Below are 9,101 nucleotides of genomic sequence, written 5' to 3' on the forward strand. Positions count from 1 at the left end.
GAGGACAACGCATGTTAGGTCTAGGTTAGGCCTGGGATTTGCCCTTATCAGGGTCATACTGTCGCAGTTTTAACATACTTGTTGAACGGATCCTGGGATTTTTCTGGTTTGGTTCACGTAGTAATGTGGTACCACACTGAATCATTCAATTACACCTGGTCTTGATAAATATTTTAGAGGATAACGCATGTTAGGTTTGGGTTAGGTCTAGGATTTGCCCTCATCAGGCTCATACTTTCGCATATTTCTCATACTTCATGGCTAGATCCTGGGCTGTTTCTGGATTGTACCACGTAGTAATGTGGTACCACGCTGAAACAGTCGATTAAACCTGATTTCGATCAATATTTTAGATGATAACGCAAGTTAAGTCTGGGATAGGTCTGGGATTTGACCTCATCAGACTCATACTTTCGCAGTCTTCACATACTTGTTGAACGGATCCTGGGTTTTTTCTGGTTTGGTTCTCGTAGTAATGTGGTACCACACTGAAACGTTCAATTAAACCTGGTCTTGATAAATATTTTAGAGGATAACGCATGTTAGGTTTGGGTTAGTTCTAGGATTTGCCCTCATCAGGCTCATACTTTCGCATATTTCACATACTTCATGGCTAGATCCTGAGCTTTTTCTGGATTGCATCACGTAGTAAAGTGGTACCACACTGAAACATTCAATGAAACCTGGTTTCGATCATTATTTTAGAGGATAACACAAGTTAAGTCTGGGATAGGTCTGGGATTTGACCTCATCAGACTCATACTTTCGCGTTTTTCACATACTTGTTGAACAGATCCTGGGTTTTTTCTGGTTTGGATCACGTAGTAGTGTGGTACCACACTGAGAGAGTGCATTAAACCTGGTTGCGATCAATATTTTAGAGGATAACGCATGTTAGGTCTGGGTTAGGTCTAGTATTTGCCCTCATCAGGCTCATTCTTTCGCATATTTCTCAAACTTGATGGCTTGGTACTGGGCTTTTTCTGGATTGCATCACGTAGTAATGTGGTACCACACTGAAACATTCAATTAAACCTGGTCTTGATAAATATTTTAGAGGATAACGCATGTTAGGTCTGGGTTAGGTCTAGGATCTGCCCTCATCAGGCTCATACTTTCGCATATTTCTCATACTTCATGGCTAGATCCAGGGCTATTTCTGGATTGCATCACGTAGTAATGCGGTACCACACTGAAACATTCAATTAAACCTGGTCTTGATAAATATTTTAGAGGATAACGCATGTTAGGTCTGGGTTAGGTCCAGGATTTGCCCTCATCAGGCTCATACTTTCGCATATTGCTCAGACTTCATGGCTAGATCCTGGGCTGTTTCTGGATTGTATCACGTAGTAATGTGGCACCACGCTGAAACAGTCAATTAAACCTGATTTCGATCAATATTTTAGAGGATAACGCAAGTTAGGTCTGGGATAGGTCTAGGATTTGCCCTCATCAGGCTCTTACTTTCGCATATTTCTCATACTTCATGGCTAGATCCTGGGCTATTTCTGGATTGGATCACGTAGTAAAGTGGTACCACACTGAAACATTCAATGAAACCTGGTCTGGATAAATATTTTAGAGGATAACGCATGTTAGGTTAAGGTTAGGTCTAAGATTTGCCCTCATCAGGCTCACATTTTCGAATTTTTCACATACTTTTTGAACAGATCCTGGGTTTTTTCTGGTTTGGTTTACGTAGTACTGTGGTACCATACTGAAACTGTCCATTAAACCAGGTTTCGCTCAATATTTTAGAGGATAACGCATGTTAGGTCTAGGTTAGGTCTGGGATTTGCTGTCATCAGGCTCATTCTTTCGCATATTTCTCATACTTGATGGCTAGATCCTGGGCTTTTTCTAGATTGCATCACGTAGTAATGTAGTACCACACTGAAACAGTCAATGAAACCAGGTTTCCATCAATATTTTAGAAGACAACGCAAGTTAGGTCTAGGTAAGGCCTGAGATTTTCACTGCTCAGACTCATACTTTCGCATTCTTCGCATACCTGTTGTACGGATCCTCGGTTTTTTCTGGTTTGGATCACGTAGTAATGTGGTACCACACTGAAACATTCAATTAAACCTGGTCTTGATAAATATTTTAGAGGATAACGCATGTTAGGTTTGGGTTAGGTCTAGGATTTGCACTCATCAGGCTCATCCTTTCGCATATTTCTCATACTTCATGGCTAGATCCTGGGCTGTTTCAGGATTGTATCACGTAGTAATGTGGTACCACACTGAAACAGTCCATTAAACATGGTCTCGCTCAATATTTTAGAGGATAACGCAAGTTAGGTCTGGGATAGGTCTGGGATTCGCCCTAATCAGGCTCATACATTCGCGTTTTTCACGTACTTGTTGAACTGATCCTGGGTTTTTTCTGGTTTGGATCACGTAGTAATGTGGTACCACACTGAAACAGTCGATTAAACCTCGTTTCGATCAATATTTTGGAGGATAACGCAAGTTAGGTCTGGGATAGGTCTGGGATTTGACCTCATCAGACTCATACCTTCGCACCCTTCACATACTCGTTGAACAGATCCTGGGTTATTTTCTGGTTTGGATCACATAGTAATGTGGTACCACACTGAAACAGTCGATTAAACCAGGTTTCGATCAATATTTTTGAGGATAACGCATGTTAGGTCTAGGTTAGGCCTGGGATTTTCACTGATCAGACACATACTTTCGCATTCTTCACATACTTTTTGAACGGATCCTGGGTTTTTTCTGGTTTGGATCACGTAGCAATGTGGGACCACACTGAAACAGTCAATTAAACCTGGTTTCGATCAATATTTTAGAAAATAGTTCATGTTAGGTCTAGGTTAGGTCTGGGATTTGCTCTCATCGGGCTCATTCTTTCGCATATTTCTCATACATGTAGAACAGATCCTGGGTTTTTTCTGTTTTGTATCACGTAGTAATGTGGGACCACACTGAAACAATCAATTAAACCTGGTCTTGATAAATATTTTAGAGGATAACGCATGTTAGGTCTGGGTTAGGTCTAGGATTTGCCCTCATCAGGCTCATACTTTCGCATATTGCTCAGACTTCATGGCTAGATCCTGGGCTGTTTCTGGATTGTATCACGTAGTAATGTGGTACCACGCTGAAACTGTCAATTAAACCTGATTTCGATCAATATTTTAGAGGATAACGCAAGTTAGGTCTGGGATAGGTCTAGGATTTACCCTCATCAGGCTCTTACTTTCGCATATTTCTCATACTTCATGGCTAGATCCTGGGCTTTTTCTGGATTGCATCACGTAGTAATGAAGTACAACACTGAAACAGTCAATTAAACCTTGTTTCCATCAATATTTTAGAGGACAACGCATGTTAGGTCTAGGTTAGGCCTGGGATTTGCCCTTATCAGGGTCATACTGTCGCAGTTTTAACATACTTGTTGAACGGATCCTGGGATTTTTCTGGTTTGGTTCACGTAGTAATGTGGTACCACACTGAATCATTCAATTACACCTGGTCTTGATAAATATTTTAGAGGATAACGCATGTTAGGTTTGGGTTAGGTCTAGGATTTGCCCTCATCAGGCTCATACTTTCGCATATTTCTCATACTTCATGGCTAGATCCTGGGCTGTTTCTGGATTGTACCACGTAGTAATGTGGTACCACGCTGAAACAGTCGATTAAACCTGGTTTCGATCAATATTTTAGATGATAACGCAAGTTAAGTCTGGGATAGGTCTGGGATTTGACCTCATCAGACTCATACTTTCGCAGTCTTCACATACTTGTTGAACGGATCCTGGGTTTTTTCTGGTTTGGTTCTCGTAGTAATGTGGTACCACACTGAAACGTTCAATTAAACCTGGTCTTGATAAATATTTTAGAGGATAACGCATGTTAGGTTTGGGTTAGTTCTAGGATTTGCCCTCATCAGGCTCATACTTTCGCATATTTCACATACTTCATGGCTAGATCCTGGGCTTTTTCTGGATTGCATCACGTAGTAAAGTGGTACCACACTGAAACATTCAATGAAACCTGGTTTCGATCATTATTTTAGAGGATAACACAAGTTAAGTCTGGGATAGGTCTGGGATTTGACCTCATCAGACTCATACTTTCGCGTTTTTCACATACTTGTTGAACAGATCCTGGGTTTTTTCTGGTTTGGATCACGTAGTAGTGTGGTACCACACTGAGAGAGTCCATTAAACCTGGTTGCGATCAATATTTTAGAGGATAACGCATGTTAGGTCTGGGTTAGGTCTAGTATTTGCCCTCATCAGGCTCATTCTTTCGCATATTTCTCAAACTTGATGGCTTGGTACTGGGCTTTTTCTGGATTGCATCACGTAGTAATGTGGTACCACACTGAAACATTCAATTAAACATGGTCTTGATAAATATTTTAGAGGATAACGCATGTTAGGTCTGGGTTAGGTCTAGGATCTGCCCTCATCAGGCTCATACTTTCGCATATTTCTCATACTTCATGGCTAGATCCTGGGCTATTTCTGGATTGCATCACGTAGTAATGCGGTACCACACTGAAACATTCAATTAAACCTGGTCTTGATAAATATTTTAGAGGATAACGCATGTTAGGTCTGGGTTAGGTCCAGGATTTGCCCTCATCAGGCTCATACTTTCGCATATTGCTCAGACTTCATGGCTAGATCCTGGGCTGTTTCTGGATTGTATCACGTAGTAATGTGGCACCACGCTGAAACAGTCAATTAAACCTGATTTCGATCAATATTTTAGAGGATAACGCAAGTTAGGTCTGGGATAGGTCTAGGATTTGCCCTCATCAGGCTCTTACTTTCGCATATTTCTCATACTTCATGGCTAGATCCTGGGCTATTTCTGGATTGGATCACGTAGTAAAGTGGTACCACACTGAAACATTCAATGAAACCTGGTCTGGATAAATATTTTAGAGGATAACGCATGTTAGGTTAAGGTTAGGTCTAAGATTTGCCCTCATCAGGCTCACATTTTCGAATTTTTCACATACTTTTTGAACAGATCCTGGGTTTTTTCTGGTTTGGTTTACGTAGTACTGTGGTACCATACTGAAACTGTCCATTAAACCAGGTTTCGCTCAATATTTTAGAGGATAACGCATGTTAGGTCTAGGCTAGGTCTGGGATTTGCTGTCATCAGGGTCATTCTTTCGCATATTTCTCATACTTGATGGCTAGATCCTGGGCTTTTTCTAGATTGCATCACGTAGTAATGTAGTACCACACTGAAACAGTCAATGTAACCAGGTTTCCATCAATATTTTAGGAGACAACGCAAGTTAGGTCTAGGTAAGGCCTGAGATTTTCACTGCTCAGACTCATACTTTCGCATTCTTCGCATACCTGTTGTACGGATCCTCGGTTTTTTCTGGTTTGGATCACGTAGTAATGTGGCACCACACTGAAACATACAATTAAACCTGGTCTTGATAAATATTTTAGAGGATAACGCATGTTAGGTTTGGGTTAGGTCTAGGATTTGCACTCATCAGGCTCATCCTTTCGCATATTTCTCATACTTCATGGCTAGATCCTGGGCTGTTTCAGGATTGTATCACGTAGTAATGTGGTACCACACTGAAACAGTCCATTAAACATGGTTTCGCTCAATATTTTAGAGGATAACGCAAGTTAGGTCTGGGATAGGTCTGGGATTCGCCCTAATCAGGCTCATACATTCGCGTTTTTCACGTACTTGTGGAACTGATCCTGGGCTTTTTCTGGATTGGATCACGTAGTAATGTGGTGCCACACTGAAACATTCAATTAAACCTGGTCTTGATAAATATTTTAGAGGATAACGCATGTTAGGTCTGGGTTATGTCTGGGATTTGCCCTCATCAGACTCATACTTTCGCAGTCTTCACATACTTGTTGAACAGATCCTGGGTTATTTTCTGGTTTGGTTCACGTAGTAATGTGGTACCACACTGAAACAGTCAATGAAACCAGGTTTCCATCAATATTTTAGAAGACAACGCAAGTTAGGTCTAGGTAAGGCCTGAGATTTTCACTGATCAGACTCATACTTTCGCATTCTTCACATACCTGTTGCACGGCTCCTCGGTTTTTTCTGGTTTGGATCACGTAGTAATGTGGTACCACACTGAAACATTCAATTAAACCTGGTCTTGATAAATATTTTAGAGGATAACGTATGTTAGGTTTGGGTTAGGTCTAGGATTTGCACTCATCAGGCTCATCCTTTCGCATATTTCTCATACTTCATGGCTAGATCCTGGGCTGTTTCTGGATTGTATCACGTAGTAATGTGGTACCACACTGAAACAGTCCATTAAACCTGGTTTCGCTCAATATTTTAGAGGATAACGCAAGTTAGGTCTGGGATAGGTCTGGGATTCGCCCTAATCAGGCTCATACATTCGCGTTTTTCACGTACTTGTTGAACTGATCCTGGGCTTTTTCTGGATTGGATCACGTAGTAATGTGGTACCACACTGAAACATTCAATTAAACCTGGTCTTGATAAATATTTTAGAGGATAACGCATGTTAGGTTTGGGTTAGGTCTAGGATTTGCACTCATCAGGCTCATCCTTTCGCATATTTCTCATACTTCATGGCTAGATCCTGGGCTGTTTCAGGATTGTATCACGTAGTAATGTGGTACCACACTGAAACAGTCCATTAAACATGGTTTCGCTCAATATTTTAGAGGATAACGCAAGTTAGGTCTGGGATAGGTCTGGGATTCGCCCTAATCAGGCTCATACATTCGCGTTTTTCACGTACTTGTTGAACTGATCCTGGGTTTTTTCTGGTTTGGATCACGTAGTAATGTGGTACCACACTGAAACAGTCGATTAAACCTCGTTTCGATCAATATTTTGGAGGATAACGCAAGTTAGGTCTGGGATAGGTCTGGGATTTGACCTCATCAGACTCATACCTTCGCACCCTTCACATACTCGTTGAACAGATCCTGGGTTATTTTCTGGTTTGGATCACATAGTAATGTGGTACCACACTGAAACAGTCGATTAAACCAGGTTTCGATCAATATTTTTGAGGATAACGCATGTTAGGTCTAGGTTAGGCCTGGGATTTTCACTGATCAGACACATACTTTCGCATTCTTCAGATACTTTTTGAACGGATCCTGGGTTTTTTCTGGTTTGGATCACGTAGCAATGTGGGACCACACTGAAACAGTCAATTAAACCTGGTTTCGATCAATATTTTAGAAAATAGTTCATGTTAGGTCTAGGTTAGGTCTGGGATTTGCTCTCATCGGGCTCATTCTTTCACATATTTCTCATACATGTAGAACAGATCCTGGGTTTTTTCTGTTTTGTATCACGTAGTAATGTGGGACCACACTGAAACAATCAATTAAACCTGGTCTTGATAAATATTTTAGAGGATAACGCATGTTAGGTCTGGGTTAGGTCTAGGATTTGCCCTCATCAGGCTCATACTTTCGCATATTGCTCAGACTTCATGGCTAGATCCTGGGCTGTTTCTGGATTGTATCACGTAGTAATGTGGTACCACGCTGAAACTGTCAATTAAACCTGATTTCGATCAATATTTTAGAGGATAACGCAAGTTAGGTCTGGGATAGGTCTAGGATTTACCCTCATCAGGCTCTTACTTTCGCATATTTCTCATACTTCATGGCTAGATCCTGGGCTTTTTCTGGATTGCATCACGTAGTAATGAAGTACAACACTGAAACAGTCAATTAAACCTTGTTTCCATCAATATTTTAGAGGACAACGCATGTTAGGTCTAGGTTAGGCCTGGGATTTGCCCTTATCAGGGTCATACTGTCGCAGTTTTAACATACTTGTTGAACGGATCCTGGGATTTTTCTGGTTTGGTTCACGTAGTAATGTGGTACCACACTGAATCATTCAATTACACCTGGTCTTGATAAATATTTTAGAGGATAACGCATGTTAGGTTTGGGTTAGGTCTAGGATTTGCCCTCATCAGGCTCATACTTTCGCATATTTCTCATACTTCATGGCTAGATCCTGGGCTGTTTCTGGATTGTACCACGTAGTAATGTGGTACCACGCTGAAACAGTCGATTAAACCTGGTTTCGATCAATATTTTAGATGATAACGCAAGTTAAGTCTGGGATAGGTCTGGGATTTGACCTCATCAGACTCATACTTTCGCAGTCTTCACATACTTGTTGAACGGATCCTGGGTTTTTTCTGGTTTGGTTCTCGTAGTAATGTGGTACCACACTGAAACGTTCAATTAAACCTGGTCTTGATAAATATTTTAGAGGATAACGCATGTTAGGTTTGGGTTAGTTCTAGGATTTGCCCTCATCAGGCTCATACTTTCGCATATTTCACATACTTCATGGCTAGATCCTGGGCTTTTTCTGGATTGCATCACGTAGTAAAGTGGTACCACACTGAAACATTCAATGAAACCTGGTTTCGATCATTATTTTAGAGGATAACACAAGTTAAGTCTGGGATAGGTCTGGGATTTGACCTCATCAGACTCATACTTTCGCGTTTTTCACATACTTGTTGAACAGATCCTGGGTTTTTTCTGGTTTGGATCACGTAGTAGTGTGGTACCACACTGAGAGAGTCCATTAAACCTGGTTGCGATCAATATTTTAGAGGATAACGCATGTTAGGTCTGGGTTAGGTCTAGTATTTGCCCTCATCAGGCTCATTCTTTCGCATATTTCTCAAACTTGATGGCTTGGTACTGGGCTTTTTCTGGATTGCATCACGTAGTAATGTGGTACCACACTGAAACATTCAATTAAACATGGTCTTGATAAATATTTTAGAGGATAACGCATGTTAGGTCTGGGTTAGGTCTAGGATCTGCCCTCATCAGGCTCATACTTTCGCATATTTCTCATACTTCATGGCTAGATCCTGGGCTATTTCTGGATTGCATCACGTAGTAATGCGGTACCACACTGAAACATTCAATTAAACCTGGTCTTGATAAATATTTTAGAGGATAACGCATGTTAGGTCTGGGTTAGGTCCAGGATTTGCCCTCATCAGGCTCATACTTTCGCATATTGCTCAGACTTCATGGCTAGATCCTGGGCTGTTTCTGGATTGTATCACGTAGT

The sequence above is a fragment of the Colletes latitarsis genome, unplaced genomic scaffold, assembly GCF_051014445.1.
Source record: "Colletes latitarsis isolate SP2378_abdomen unplaced genomic scaffold, iyColLati1 scaffold0007, whole genome shotgun sequence".
In the NCBI taxonomy this organism is placed as follows: domain Eukaryota; kingdom Metazoa; phylum Arthropoda; class Insecta; order Hymenoptera; family Colletidae; genus Colletes; species Colletes latitarsis.